The 16,444-nt window shown below is 38.5% G+C and overlaps 1 protein-coding gene and 1 long non-coding RNA gene across 5 annotated transcripts in view; one reads left to right on the top strand and one right to left on the bottom strand.

Moving 5' to 3' along the window:
* The window catches only part of sgsh (N-sulfoglucosamine sulfohydrolase (sulfamidase)), a 330,538-nt gene that overhangs the window by 216,867 nt on the left and 97,227 nt on the right, over positions 1-16,444 (bottom strand). Inside the window, exons 1-2 of one of the 2 annotated variants that reach the window (XM_073936643.1) lie at positions 9,068-9,289; positions 4,165-4,396 (exon numbers count right to left, since the gene is read on the bottom strand). The gene's annotated coding sequence lies outside the window, so the exon portion shown is untranslated. Of the gene's footprint in view, positions 1-4,164; positions 4,397-9,067; positions 9,290-16,444 lie in introns of those variants that run through there. The other variant, XM_073936642.1, reaches the window with a different exon arrangement.
* On the top strand, positions 8,768-15,703 carry LOC141380178 (uncharacterized). 3 transcript variants are annotated; one of them, XR_012397779.1, is made up of 5 exons: positions 8,768-8,820; positions 8,945-9,008; positions 12,014-12,046; positions 12,140-12,246; positions 12,407-15,703. It is a non-coding gene; the product is annotated as an uncharacterized lncRNA (long non-coding RNA). The 3 variants fall into 3 exon arrangements; XR_012397781.1 differs by lacking the exon at positions 12,014-12,046 and having other exon boundaries at positions 12,407-13,986; XR_012397780.1 differs by lacking the exons at positions 8,768-8,820; positions 8,945-9,008 and having other exon boundaries at positions 11,308-12,046; positions 12,407-14,335.

The following is a 16,444-nucleotide window of genomic DNA, read 5'->3' as shown; positions in this document are numbered from 1 at the left end:
GCGGATCGCATTGTCTGGCGTGCTGAAATTACCGGCTCTGCCTCTCTCAAAAACATCCCAGCGGGAAACCGCTCTCAGCCTGGAAGAGAGAGAAAGACGCAGTGAAAAAGTGGAGGAAGAAAGCACTTCCTTTAGCCCAAAGAACATTTTTAAAAGAGCATTTGCGTGACTTCATTAGTTTGTCGCGCAACGAAGGGGAACGTTCTGCATTTGTTTATGGGATAAACAAGAGAGAGAGAGAGACCTTTCCAAATGTTTAGCGTGCACGGACACGGAATCTCAATTAGCAAGAGCGTCTCTCGCGCTCAACGAGACGCCAGGCCCTCTGCACGTGCCGAATCGATCAATTAATTAGCCGGCGGTGTGCGGATACGCCGGAGGTCTTCAATCAAACACACACACACACACACACACACAAAAAAAACTGGTAAAGCAGCAAACCAGCAATCTCTCTCTCTCACTGCTGTCCGTACAGCACAAGGGCCCCCTGGACGGCATATTATTCATCCGACAGACAAGAGCGAGCGCAAGAGAGAGAGAGAGAGTGCGCAATAAAAGCACGTCCTCGCAGGCGCACGCTGACTCAGGAGCTGCATATATCAAAATAAGAGGGAAAAAGCGGAATTATCCGGTGTGCTGCGGAGAACGTGGAAGGAATACAAATACCACACACACACACACACACACACACACGCACACACATGCTCAATCTTCGTTCTCCGCACACGCTGCTTTTCCGTCGGAAGCCTGTTTCTCTCTGTGGTGGTTTGAGCGCAGAACGGTTTCCTCTTTAGAAACAGACTGTGGGCAATTTCCTGCACTGATTAGTCAGATTACATGCATTAGACGAGTGAAGTATTTAAATCGCAATAAAATAACAGGAAAAAGAGGCTTGAGACTCAGGGAGATCACCACACACTGTCTCTCGCTCGCTCCGCCGAGGTCTCGCCGCTCTCTGTGATGCGATACACACACACACACACACACACTCACACACGAGCGGTGGAAAATTAATTCAGGCACTGAAGGGAAGCGCTGTCTGTGAATACTAATGCCAGCGTGCTGAAAGACCCCGGCAGCGCTGCGCTCGCACACATAAAACTTGAGAGATGCTCTATGCGTTGAATTGTGGGTGTATGTGTGGGTTAGGCAGGTAAAGCGTGTGTAAAAGTTTGTGTGTTTTAGAGAGGCGAAGTGTCTACATGTGCTAGATTTATGGATAAATGGGTGTGTGAGGGGGTTCATATTACACAAAATGTGTGTGCGTACTGTAGAAAGGTGTGCGTCTGCTTAACTGCTCTTTAATATCCCCCGTCTCGTGCTCCCTAACGAGCCTCTAACGATCCGCGCGTCATTATGGCTCCGCTCTTCCGTTCCCGTTAATGTTTACTGGCCGCACACACACATAAGTGCGTGCGCTGCACGGCTCATCTGCATGCTAAAGGTCACGCGGCTGCTGCAGTAATTGGCCTCTGTCGCTCGGAGCGACGGCGACGGAACAAACGAATGTCAGATATTCAAGCCGCGCGCCAGAGTCGGCCATCTTACTGCTGTTTGTTTTCGCCGTTGTCGGGTCGTTAGTTTGGCGTGCAAGTAAACACACCGGAGGAAGCATGGAGAGAGAGGATGGTGACGCAACTTGAACTTAAAATAATTCATATCTTAACTTCATGAAACAACATTTGGCATCTGCACGGTGGTGGGTTGTAATGCTTGACGTTATTCCATGATAATTACATCGCATGCAGAGTTGCCTGTACACACTTCTACTAGAAATCAAATGTGAGAAATATTCAGGTAACATTAAGCTAGTATAAGGTTACACACAAAGTATTGGTAATCATACCATAGGGTCATAATAAACAATATCAGATATTACCTTAAAGGCCTTTAAAGGCCGTGTCAAATATCATTAATCATAAATTTACGGTGGCCGATATAGCTTAACATTCTGCAATTACAAAACTAATATCAAATTAAGACAAGATTTTTATCAGTTTGAAAGCACAGGTGCAGCAAATTTTCACAACTTATGCAAATAAAAAATGCGCTGCATTTTCTCACAACACTTTCAAATAGCACGAAATACAATGGAAATGTTTCCAGGAGACCCAACAAATTTGATGTACACCACTGTGCCATGACTATTGCTGGATAAAGTTGTAGGTAAGGTAAGGTAAGGTAAGGTCTAGCTGGGTCCGTCATGTTTTAGGGTGCCCTTGAAACATTTCCTTTGTGTTCTGTGGTATTTGAAAGCGGTGTAAGAATTTGCAGGCGATTTTGGAAATTGTTTTCTTTATGAAAAAATGCAGTGCGTTTTATTAGTTTGTTTGCATTGTGAGAAAATGCAGAGTATTTTATTAATTTGTGTTGTGAGAAAATGCAGGCATTTTCATAATTTGTTTGCGTTGTGAGAAAATGCAGTGCATTTTCGTAAATTGTTTTCATCATGAGAAAATGCAGCACTTTTTATTAATTTGTTTTCATTGTGAGAAAATGCAGTGTATTCATAAATTGTTTGAGTTGTGAGAAAATGCAGTGTATTTAATTAATTTGTTTGCGCTGTGAGAAAATGCAGTGTTTTCGTAAATTGTTTGCGTTGTGAGAAAATACAGTGTATTTAATTAATTTGTTTGAGCTGTGAGAAAATGCAGTGTTTTCGTAAATTGTTTGCATTGTGAGAAAATGCAGTGTGTTTTGTTAATTTGTTTGTGTTGTAAGAAAATGCAGGCGTTTTCGTAAATTGTATGTGTTGTAAGAAAATGCAGCGCATTTCGTAATTTATTTGTGTTTTAATAAAATGCAGGCGTTTTCGTAAATTGTATGTGTTGTAAGAAAATGCAGTGCATTTCGTAATTTGTTTGTGTTGTAATAAAATGCAGGCGTTTTCGTAAATTGTATGTGTTGTAAGAAAATGCAGTGCATTTCGTAATTTGTTTGTGTTGTATTAAAATGCAGGCGTTTTCGTAAATTGTATGTGTTGTGAGAAAATACAGTGCATTTTTGTAATTTGTTTGTGTTGTGAGAAAATGCATTGTTTTCGTAAATTGTGTTGTAAGAAAATGCAGATGTTTTCTTAATTTGTTTGCGTTGTGAGAAAATGCATTGCGTTTTTGTAATTTGTTTGCGTTGAGCAAAAATGCAGTGCGTTTTCGTAATTTGTTTGCGTTGTGAGAAAATCCAGCACAGTTTCGTAAGTTGTTTGCGTTATGAGAAAATGTAGCATGCTTTTGTCATTTGTTTGCATTGTGAAAAATTGCAGTACATTTTAATGAATTGTTTGAGTTGTGGGAAAATGCAGCATGTTGTTTAAAACTGTGCATGCATTGTGAGGATTTGCAGCATTGTGCTGTCAAACAGATGAAGATATTTTCTCTTTTTGCTGCTGATTTCTGTAATTGCATGTGTTTTCTTAAACTGCAGCATGTTAAGCCATTTCGGCCACTGTAAAAAATTAAATCCCATCGTACGTCTAATACTATGTGTGTGTATGAGCACACATTGGTTTCGACCAGCGGAGGTGTATGTACAGTAACTAACACACTCTTATCTACAGAGAGGCCACAATTTTCCCAGTAAATCTTAATTATTGAGATTCGGTTACCAGGTCTCCTACACATCTTCCATGAAGCATTCGAAACTGCCAAAAAGGCCTGCAGCAACCCGAGTGGAGAATCTTAAACTCCCATTATGAATATGCAGACCGTACTCTGATTTTAAATGAAACTCGATCTGTCATTTTAATCTAAAGAGATTTTTTTTTAGTTTAGGTAACATGTATGAAATAACAACCGCAGCAAATTATCCACAGTAATTATCTTCAGATTGAGCATGGAATGTAAATGATGTATTTTTTTGAATAACTAAAACAATAAAATACCAATGCAGTGCTCAACAACATCTATACACCAGCCCTTGAAATGCCACACAAATCCTGCAAAATGAAAACCAGCTCATATTCTTCAAAATCCTCCACATTTTACCCCTTGGACTGGAGGAATTGAGAAGATGATCCCATGATGATTGAGATCAGGAGACATTACTCATCCTTACTCATGAGCCGCATGAGTTAAAGCTTTCCGACAAGCGGCATGACCTCATATAGAAGGTAAAATTATAAACTTTGACAGCGTTTAATCAGGTCCAGTGAGAAGCTGTCTTTACCTAAGTCTGTGGTCGAATCCAGGCAGTGAATGACCTCGCGGAGTTCCTTGGAGCTTGACTTTCTGTCTTCTTTGTCGATACCGAGAAGGATCTTGATGGTGTCAGGGGTTGAGTTGATGAAAACACGTTCTCAGGCGTCCACGCTTACAGAATGACACTGCCAAGGCTTTCTTGTGACCGATAGCTGCTGGGTTCTACATCACTGGACCTGCCTATATGGCACAAACTCCTCCTGCAGGATGATAAAATATGTTTTTTACGTGATTCATCTAGCACAAACTTGACTTAAAATGAGAGTGCAAACCAATTAATGCAAAATATAACAATACAAACAGTAAGGTGCATTTCCATTATATCAAATCTGAGGTAATATGTTTGTAAAGGCTGAGGAAAAATGCCAAGTAGAATCTGAGGTCAAGCCTGAGGTGTATTTTAAATATATGTGGTAAACTCTAAGCTGAAAATGTACGATAAACTCAGTCAGGAGTAAAATATGAAGTAACTCTTTTAACAAGTTCAGTCTGAAATACTGTTTTGAGTGGGATGCAGCGTGTGTGTGTGTGTGTGTGTGTGTGTGTGTGTGTGTGTGTTTGTGTGTCTGATCCAAAAGACATGCGTGTCTTAATTCAGTGACTGCTGTAAGACGTTGTCTGGCTATATGTCAGTGTCAATCTTCTAAAAATATTTTCATTCCTTGTTATGGAATAAATGGGCTGCATTGTGGCTCAGTGGTTAGCAAAGTTGCCTCACAGCAAGAAGGTTGCTTTCTCAAGTCCTGGCTGAGGCTTTTTTAAGTAGATTTGGTAAATTTTCTGCGCATGAAAAAATAGGACAGTATAAAAAATGTATTATTTACTATCCTATTTGCTCAACTAATAAAAGAAAAATCCAATGAAGACTTTCAGAAAAAAAGAAAAACTGTAAGAATGATAATTGCAGCCAGAAGAGAGAACAATGTCAAATTTACTGTCCTGCCCATAGACGCTGCATTAGAAACATCTAGCATAAGTAGTAGCTAGTTTTTTTTTTTTTTTTTTTGTGATTTAATGGATCAGAATCTGACCTGTTGGTCCAAAACCCTTGAAAACCACTGATCTACATTATTCATTTAGCACACGAAGTCTAACAAATAAGAATAACGCTAACTGATTACCACCAAAATTAAAAAGCAATCTGTTTTCATTTAAAAAGACACAAAAATTCCATAAAGGTAACATTTTTGTAAAGGTAGAAGGTAAAACTTCATGTTTTAAGGTATAATCTGAAGTTGCAACAGAGGTGTAGACCTATTTGAAACATCTGTGGTGAACTCCAGAGTAAAATCTGATGTGAATTCTGTAGTAAACTCAGTCAGAATAAAATATAAGGTAACCTCTTGAGGTAAACTCCATTAAATTATGAAGTAAACCGAAGTCTCTGTTAAACATCCCTGTGATGTACTCTAGAGTAAAAATATGAAGTCTTGGAAATCTCAGTCAACGATTTTTATTTGCATGTATTTATTTATCTTTGACTGCGTTAAATTACTGATGACTATTTTACGTTTTGTCAGTTTAGTGCAGGGTTTAGTGCAGGGTTGCCCAAACTATTTTCTTAAGAAAAAATTGATTGAGGCTAGTGGGCCATGTAAATGGGTAAATTGGTAATTTATTTATTAATATTTAAAAATGACTACTTTATATTGACTAATACTTATTTATATGTTATAAAAACAAAACATTTTAATGATTTTATTTGCTCACAGTAGTCCTCAACCTATTAAATGATAGAATTTACATTTTAAATTTATTCAAATTTATTTACAACATTTAATTGAAACATTTCATTTCAGTTTGCTTTTTTGGAGCTCAGCAATAAAACAAACTACATCAAATTAGAAATGATGACTTCCTTCATGTCGTCTTAAAATTGTTCGCCCCAAACCTCTCTATCATTCTCACTCTCTTCTTAGATGAAATGTTGGGCCAAATCAAAGGTTACAATAGGCTAACTTTGGCCAGCGAGCCCCAGTTTGAACATTTCTGGTTTAGTGGCTAATTCATACGAGTTCCTACGAAAACGTATATTGTTTTTTTCAAGGGGGCGTGGCACCAAACCCCATCCCTAAACCAAATCTTCCAACACTCGTTTTTTCCCCAGAGTCTCCTGTATTTCAGACACATCTCCCGCCACCCTCCCATTTTGTTATTTCCCCGGAAAGCTCCAGTAATTCCACACCCCTCCCCAGTCCACAGCTCTTAGGTACAGTCTGTAACACCCCGGCTTGCCAACTTTGGTAGTCAGTGTTTCCAGATTGGGCGATTTTAAATTTAATTGTGCTGGTAAAAAATGGCATTGGTGGGTTAACAAAATTTGGGCGGTTTTGAAACTTAAATTTTATAAGCAACTTATTTAACAAAACATAACTATGTGCTCCGTTCATTTAGTAGGGACCAGTGTATAGCACAAACCATGTGGGCCCACCTGCAAGAGGAGGTCAAGGAAAGTTGTATTAAAATACAGGGTCCCGGACAAATCTAACTCCCCTTCGCGTGCACGCGCATCACGCAGCATTCATCATGATACTTTATCAAACTCGCAGCAGTTTATCATGACACTTTTATCGATAATTTTTTTTCTGCAATTGACAGCAAGAACAAACATAGAAGCATTGTCTGATTGACAAGCAGCAGCTAATTATGAGCAAACTAATTTAAAAAGCCAAAAGGGGCAAATTTATACCCCATTTCGAAGTGCAATCTACACAACATTAAGTGCAGTGTGTGGGTGACAGGGTGCAGCGTTTCGAATTGATCCGGTTATGTTGTGGTTCAGTGACTGCTGGTGTTCCTTACTCTGTGGTTAAAATGATGACAGTTAAAGTAACTAGGCTAATTATATAAAATATTAATCTAATATTTTGGGCGTTTTTGTGCATTTGGGCAAGTTTTGGACAGCTTTTGTGCTGGAAAAAGTCAGCTATATCTAGCAACACAGGATATAGTATCCGATCACTAGGGCCCCTATAATTTAGTACAGTTGCTAATACCACAAACAGCACCAGGTTACTTGTTATTGCTCTACGATCAGTCTTGCCAACTATCTCCAATAAAAAGTAGTTAAACCCTGCCTGAAAAGTAGCTAAATGTTGCCAGATGATATCACACACTAATTTGCATATCAGTGATGTCATCACGTAGTATCTGACAAGGCCATTATGTCTCTACTGTCTGAGGTGCCATGTTCTATATTACATTAAAACATTACATCCAGATGCACAAAGAATAGGTTTTTATTAACATATTACTTTGCGTGATTATGTCATTGCGTAATCAAAACTTAAAACTACATCTTTATGTAGTATACAAAATAATTAATGTTTTCTCAAATTGACTGGCATCCTCAGCAAAAACATTATTTGAAATATGTCCAATTAGATTTAAATGAAAAAAATTGTTGACTATTTGTAAAATACAAACACTTTTTGATAAGAATTTTTTTTATTTTTAAATATAATATTGATAACGAACAGTTACATTCTTTCCCAGAGATGGGTTGCGGGTGGAAGGGCATCCGCTGCGTAAAAACTTGCTGGATAAGTTGGCGGTTCGTTCCGCTGTGGCGACCCCGGATTAATAAAAGGACTAAGCCAACAAAAAAATGAATGAATGAATGAACAGTTACATTCTTTTAAACTTGTGTACTTTTTTAAACTTGTGAAATTACCACAATTGTGAAAGTGTCAACAATTATAGCACTATTGGATTTTATTGCTACCTAAATTACCAATAATTATAAATGTTAACAAATGTCAGTAAATTGACATTTATAAAAAACAGTTATGAAAAACCATCTGAGCTAGCACTACTGAGTCAAGCCTGCAGCCACTGCTCTTTTAAGTCACTTTTTAAAATTGCTAAAAGTAGTCAAATGAATATTAAAAAATTGCTAAATTTGTTGTAAGGTGCTTTTTTAAAAAAAATGCTGGGGTAGTCTGAAAAGTTGCTAAATCTAGCAACAAAATTGCTAAGTGGGCAACACTAGCTGCGTCCCAAATCGCATACTTATGCGCTATTCTACACCAGTTTGTAGTATAAATAGTTTAAGTAGTGTGTTCACACTGAAAACTCTAAAAGAATAAGTGGACTTTAATTACCCAGATGATGCATTTTTTCGACTGGTAAAATGTAGTCTGGAATGATGGACACTTCACGCACTCAACAGCCACAGGTTTTGCACATGGCGGAAGGGGCGGAGCGATCATGTTGGACAATTTTATTTATTTTGGATGGTGAAAGCAAAATTCTGCTACGAGAGTGATTTTAACGCCTCCTGGTGTTAAATGTGGTTATAATCATGGAAGGTATTATTTGATTTGATTTAGTCATTTATTTCACTGATTTGGCAACCGTCAAATGCCATCAAGAAAACGGTTTGAATTTCCGCTTAGTAAAAAAAACTGCTCCATTTGAGACGACACTTCATACATATAGGCTCTGCTGTTGAGTGTAAGTGTATAGTGTGCCATTTGAGACGCAGCTACTGTCTGAGATATCATTGATAGGAAGTGTTTTCCCAAGCTGATGAACACTAAATATAAGGGCAGCCAATCAGAACACATCCTGCTTAAAAGCGCGCGAACGACTCTAACGACAATCAGCGACCTTTGGTGTGAAGGTGAACGGGCCTTAAACGTCCGCTCGTTTGTTTCTTCCGCGGCTAAATTGATAACAGTAATTGGAAAACAACTTGTAATATTCTGACAACAATCTATTTTTGTGTATGTGTGCTATTTAAAAAGACACTGAGGAAGCGGGCCGCTGTTGCTCCGTCACTCGAGGGAATATGCTCATTTCCATCTGCAGGTGAGCTGTTCATAAACTCTCTCTTTCGTTGTCTCCTCCTCCTCCCAAAACCGTCCCACCTGTCCACGAGTTTCCTCTCCTCCGTCCGAGTCTCTTGTTCTCCTGTGTGACTGTTTCCACGGTCTTTTTTTTTCCCTCCGTTGCTCTCGCCTGACAGTCTCTCTCTCTCTCTCTCTCTCTCTCTCTCTCTCTTTCCTCTTCTTCCGCGCTCTACTTCCCTCTCCGGCTTGCGGCAGTCTTTCATTCCGCTAACTGCCTCTCTCTCTCCCTCTCTCTTGACTGATACCAGGCCGACAGGGTGAGTGTGACGTACATTGGCAGCGTTGAGCGTGACGTGCGCTGGCAGAATTTGCAGCCTGCCTCCCCGCTTATCAGAGCTGTCAATCACGGGCTGGTGACAGCGCCTGGCAGGCAGCGCCACAGGGAGCCCGACACGCAAATACACACACAAACGCTTGTTCCCAGCTGATCAACGCTCGCGCTTTCCCTACAGACAGAGAGAGACACGCGGAGATATACGCACTGCAATGTACATGAAAAACTCTCAGTATTTGCATAACGAGATGCGCTTTTTAATAAACACACACTGTAGGTTGATGTACGAGGATTGTCTTGGGCGAAAAAAAGAGTTTGTTGGGGGGAAAGCGGTAAAAAAAAAATGTAGCATAGATTATAATATATAGATAGAGGAATACTATATATATATATATATATATATATATATATATATATATATATATATATATATATATATATATATATAAAGGTTTTATAGATTATATTTTAATAATTAACATTTATGTTACATTCATTTTCCTTTGGCTTTGTCGCTTTATTCTTTAAGGACCGCCACAGCGGAATGAACCGCCAAATTATTCAGCATATATTTTACACAACTGATGCCTTTCCAGCTGTAACCCAGTACTGGAAAGCATTCATGTGGATTTTTTTTATGAATATTGCAATATATACATAAAAAAATAACTTGGGTAAAGTGAAATTCTTTCATGTGGTAAACCTGTTTGGCTATTTTAGCAGATCCTTGAGTGTTACATTACTATTGGCAGTTTTATGATAAATAAGCTTATTGAAATTTGTCTGTTTATACTATAATACAGCTTAATCTCATGAAGAAATGTAATGATTTTATGTATGAGCAGAAAAGTGGCTAATTTGTGCCCCCAAACCCCACCATCATTGGGAGATGAGCAGATCGTACTAAGGCCCGATCCCAATTCTACCCCTCAGCCCTTCCCTTCACCCCTCGTTTTGCACGTTCACATGAAGGGGTACGGGTGTCTCAGTTCTCTTTAGCTTGAAGGCGTAGGGCTAAGGAGAAGGGCTAGACCCCTTGAAATGGAGGTTTTTCAGGACCACATTTGAAACCAAGGGGCAGAATTCAACAGCCACAACAGCAGCATGGCTGCACATGGAAGTAAGGAGATGCACAAATTAGTATTGTCTCAAATTTTTACAACAAAAAAGCACATGTTTTAATATACTCATAACCGCCTTTATGTTTTACCGTCTTGATTTTTTTAATCTTCGCTATATAAAATCTCTAATAATAAGTCCTGCATAGTATTCCTACAACATTCTGTCATTTGATGACAATCAAATATCCTTTCAGACAAGTCTGGGAATGAGCTTTTTACAGTGTCTGCTATAATGTTAATGTTGTTTTGTGTGTTTACATAGATGAATATGGCCACGGTGTAAACGCACAGTACAGTTACGATCTTATTGCCACATTATATTGTTAAATTTTGAAGCCCTTCCCCTTCACACTCTGTTTCAGCAAAATCTCAATATTTCAAGTTGCTAAATCTAAAAGTATTTTTTATTAAGTAATTGCCATGAGATTGTGTTCTAGTGTTATTTTCATTATTTTATAGTAAAAACGTTATACATTATACAAATAATTTCTTTTGGAAATTATCATTTAGCAAAAAAGTTTGAAATTTAAAAATAAAAACAGTACGTAATGACCCTCACTACTTTTTGTGTTATTGTAAATTTTCTAGAATATATATTAATTCTTATACAATATCTAACTAAGCTCAAGGTTCCATCATGCAACTTGAAATAATAAATAAATACGAAAACATGCATAAATCACAACCTACGTTTAATTAAATTGTCTTATTTGTTTGGACAAAATTATTTTTTTGCAGTTCTGTTTGTTGCCACTAGTTGGTATACTTCACATTGACGTCTGTGATAATTTTTGTTCATTTACAGCACATTTATCGAAATTAATATATGTGGTGGTGAAAAACAGAAGCAGCCGATAAAAAACAACTAGGAATATTCTTACTGTTGGGATGAGAATGTGTGGTTTTGTGAGGCAGTTTTGGTCTGGCTGGTGAGCACGAGTATAGGAAAACACACGGACATAAACACGTTTTTGTGCCGCTGCGTGCATGTTCTGCCAGAGAAAACTTGGAGTAAACAAAGGTACTTGAGCAAACAAATTTTCGAAAGTCTCGGCCTTTCCGCTTAAGCTGAAACACGCATTTATTTGAAAAGGTCTCCGGCGAGTCTTTCTGCTCTGCTTTAGCTAAATGGGTTTCAACAGACAACATACTTTGTTTTGACAGTTCTTCTGTCAAACTTTGGAATCGTTTAAGAAAACCAAAGAGTGAAAGCCCAGACCTGCCGTATCCTGAAAGAAAACCTTGTGTGTGTGTATATGTGGAGTTGAAACCATGTGCTTGCTTCAGTGACAGTGATCAAAAAGTTTCCTTTCCTGTATAAAGCAAATGTTTTTTCTATTAAATAAGCCACTTGAGTGATTTTACCATTCTTTAAGAGTACTGTAAATCACACTGACAGCTGACAGCAATTACTGGAAAACAGATCAACAAAATTAATAAATGATTATTAAGTGAATTATTATGAAATAAAACTATCGTCGTTTAATACAGAATTTAGGATACATAGCTAAACTGTGGATTAAACAGTATTTTCTAAGTCATGTTCATTTTCTAAATGTTCTTCTGAAGAAAAAGGTCACCTACCTTTTGAATAGCCAGAAGGTGAGTAAATTAACAGCATATTTTCAAACTATCTATTTAAATAAGCTTCATCCAATCAAATTGAATAGCCATAACTTTGTTTTGTAAATATAGAGTTTGATCTCAACAAGACGGGTCTTTCCATTATTCCTGGAGACAACGGGAAGGTCATTTCTGCTTCAGAGAGCTGCAAGACCCGACCACAACACTCCTTGAAGTTGGTTTGTATCAATCGATTGTCTAAAATGTCAATGTCTGCCAGCCTAAGATGACTCAAAGAGTTACATCTCAGCCTTGATTTCTCTCACTGTTGTGTAAAATTGGCTAGTAGGCAGATGTCTTTTGATACAGGAGGCACTAATGCATGCCGTCTGCTTCCAGGTGGATTCTGGGAAAGTGGACCACGGAAAGGAGCTTTTTTCATCTCGGTGTTAAAAGGGGGACTATACGGGAAGAAACTAAGATAAAGTAATTCTCAACAGCCTATCAAAATGCAACATTTGCAGGCAGGTTACTGTCGGTTACGTCATTGTTCGGCTTTAAAGTAGCTGGAAATGCAGTCTGGTACTGAGGCAATTTCTCAGCAGATCTGCTGCAAACTCCAGCATGTTTTAATGTTACCTCAGTTCCAGCGAGACCCAAAACAGACAAAAGTCAAGGTCAGAAACTGCCACGTTGTGTTTCTAAACTCCACAAAGACTTGTAAAACACGCCATCTCAGTCTTGACTTCCACCGCAAGACACCAAGACACATTTTTTCTCTCTAAATATTCCTGAAATCCCACTGAAAGCATGTGGAAAGTTCATCTGGAAAAGTCACACACTTCACACTTCTGCCGATTTTTTTATTTTATTTTGTCCCTCTGCAATTTTGCGCTGTCATTTTTTTTCATTCCTCTCACCTACTATCGTCTTTCAGACCTCATCAATCCTTCCTTTCCTTTCTCTCTGCTGGAAGCCTCCGTTGGTGAAACACGCGGATTCCATGAACAGCTTGATGAACAGCCTCAAAGGTTTTTTCCCCCAGCCGACGCTAGTGTTTCCCAGCCTTTCAGGAAACACACACACACACACAGCACACACACATAGTGGCGTTTCCTCTCCATGGCCCACAGTCGCCTACGCTCTGCCAGCAGACCTGCCGTGACCATGATGTCATTATTTCCCCCATAGCACGGCCGTATGCTTGAGCGTGTGGCTGTTTATCGGAAAATTCCTGTCTAGGGGCTTTCACGGAACGTCTGAGTTTACCACGGCCTCGACATGAGTGCATATGCGTGTAATCAGCATAGAAATCTCTGCTTTTCTTATTCTGCTGTTTGCAGGCAAACAAACTTACGATTTTTCTTACATTTCTGAGGCAGAGTTTCACAAATAAATAGATCGATTTTCGTTGTATCACCACACTACTGTATAGGGCTGCACGATAGTAATTAAAAACGGACACTGCGATATTTTGTTTTTTTGCAATACATAATGCGATATAAAAGCAATTTCACTAGATAGCTTAAACAACTCTCTCTTTTTTAGAAAGAAATCATTCATTTAGATTAATTGGGGTGATTGTGTAAGGGTATAAATGATGTATAAAAAATAATAAAATTACAAGCAAAATTATTACAATAGAGCATTGAAAAAAGGCAAATTAACAGTGTTTTGCAGAGACTCAAACAGTATTCAGGTACAGAAATTGTATAATCTTCATCATATTGTACAAATGGACTTTATGCCAAAATGCTTTAAACTTTCTTGAAATGCCTTTAAAACTAAGGATGCTCATAATAACCAATTAACCTTTAACCCTTGGGGTGCGTTTTTAACCAATTAATGGTATCAGTTATAGGATTAAAAAAATATATTATTTTTTTTTAATCCTATTATTTATACAAATCCAAAGATTTTCTGGATTTTTGTATAATGATAACTCTGTATATTGCGTTTAAATAAATAGATAAATCATGATTATAAAGTGCAATATTTCTTGTGTCAGACACAAAATAGACACATTAATGAAATAATAATTTAATTATCCAACTAAATAACCGTTAATATTTAACGAACAGTGGTTGTCGGTAGGCAAAATGCAACACATAAAACACATGCAATCGACTGTTTCACTGATATGGTTATACTTTGCAATGACTGCACAAATTTAATGTATTTCTAGCTGTGCTGATCAACTATAATCCCAACTTAACATTGCATCCGGCGATATGACTATTGCAGACACACACATTGCGATATCGATGCTGAAACAATATATTGTGCAGCACTGGTATTCAATATACATTGTTAACATGAATGTTTTATAAATAAAAAGAAAATTTAAAAAAAAAGCTCCGACTATGCCAAATATAGTTTATTTTGATGTAAAAAAAATTAAAAAATTAAGCAAAAATTAATTTTAATAAAAACAAATTACAGGTTTAATTAGCAGCAATTGTAACACACATTTATTAGTGCATTTCTGTAGCAAACTATTTTAATTTACAACTTTAATAAATTGTTAAACTGGAACTTTTTAGGCATTTCTTATTTAACCCTTTACCCATATGAAAACACTACCTTGTTTATCCTTTTCAACGATCAGTCAACTACTTTTCCACAAGAACTAACAAAACTAGAAGCTACTTTCACAGAACTACAGCTTAAAGGGTCACGAAACACCAAAACACATTTTGAGCTGTTGACAGTCGTATACGTGTCCCACACTGCTATAAACACTATTAGGACACATATATTACACTAAAAAGTGAAAAATTGGTTGTTTTACAAATTGTTTATTTTGAGCAAATTCGTACTTCCAGTTTTGAGCCTTGAGATCTTAGCGTGTATTCCAGCGTGTAGACTGGACGTCTTTACCGAGGCGTCCCGTATTACGTCTCTGAGTGTGTTGCATTCATTCATTAAGGCTTGGTCCAAACCAATCAGCGCACGTTATTATGTATACGCTGCAACTTAATCTTAGACTGTACCTGAAACAGAGCTCAGACGGTAGAGAGACGACACACGTCGTGTTGCCAAAAGTTGTGGGAAAAGAATAAGAATTGTTTGGAGATACGGGTCGCCAGTGTTGCTTTCATAATGTGAAGGTTTTGTTTCATTTTCTCTCTATGAGAGCGCTGCTGGACTCACATGTAGACGCGACGCACAGCAGAAATGCGTTTGTTTGGAAAATTTTTTACTCAAGAGCATTTCTCATCAATGGTGAGATCCGGATTTGCTGCTCGTCTCCTTTAAAAAAAGACGCAGCTCCCGTATGAGCTGATTGTCCTGTCTACAGATTCGGTAAGTGTGTGCGATCAGCGCCCTTCCTTTGTTCATTCAGATGGCAAAGTCATAGTTGGTATGGTCAGCAGTACTCTTTCACCGTTTAAAGACAGACCTTAGTCAAAATGATTTCTAAGTTACTTAGTTTACAGTAGGTAATATCACTACAATATTGAAAGATCTGCTGTAAATGCTGCTCTCTGTGTGTAAACACGTGAGCACTGTTAGCAAACTTTTGCCGACTGTCGTGTTGAATTTCCGCTGCGTTTTGTGACAAGATAGTCTATACACACGGCTTTCTGACCTACTGAGTGCATCTGAGTTACAGAGAAGTGCAGAGGTTTTTTTCTCTTATACGACGTGCGGTTGTCAAACATTTCACTGTCATTAAACACACTGTCTTTCTCCACTGCGAGTGTGTTTGTTTTTCCTCGGTCAAAAGCGCCTGCACAAATGGCAACTCCCATTTTTATTCAAACCCTGCCCATCTTCCCTCCACCGACACTCCCACTCAGAGCGAGACACACCCACTTTCCAGACTTTTTCCAAACTAGAGGTGTGGAAAAAATCCTGCTGAAATGGGAGTTTCATGGCCCTTTAACAAAAAGGTGTTCATTTTTCAGTTCTGCGTGAGAAAACAGCTGCAACTTTATATTCATTTTAGAGGCTAACACCAGAATTGCACAGTTGTTTATCGTCTTTGCAAACCAAAACAAACTCTATTTGCACAAGGTCAAAAGTATTTAACCGCTCAGGAGTTTGGTTGAAATCAATGTGTCTGAGGTTTCCACGAGAGTTTAGATTGCTATTCTGCGTGCTGGTATCGCTGTACTGCTGTATTCGTGTCATGCCGCGGCTGTTGAGGCCGTTCCAAGCTGCTCTGCCATCTATGTGTGTGTGTGTGTGTGTGTGTGTGTGTGTGCGTGCTGTCAGCTGGTGAGTAATAGCAGTCTCGGGTCTCTAAATCTCGACGGACCACTGCACTGTGGAACGGCGTAGCAGGCGGCCACCAGGGACGGGGTCTGTACACACACACATGCTGAATATTAATGTGTGTGTGCGTGCTCTGGAGAGTGTCAGCCCCCCCGTGGATTTGACTGGCAGGCAGGAGTGTTGCAAGCGTTTAGCCCCGCTGGATCCATGCGTGTC

This window comes from Danio rerio, chromosome 22, assembly GCF_049306965.1.
Source record: "Danio rerio strain Tuebingen ecotype United States chromosome 22, GRCz12tu, whole genome shotgun sequence".
In the NCBI taxonomy this organism is placed as follows: Eukaryota; Metazoa; Chordata; class Actinopteri; order Cypriniformes; family Danionidae; genus Danio; species Danio rerio.
Note: the sequence above shows the minus strand (reverse complement) of the source record. Positions and strands in the feature narration are given on the sequence as shown.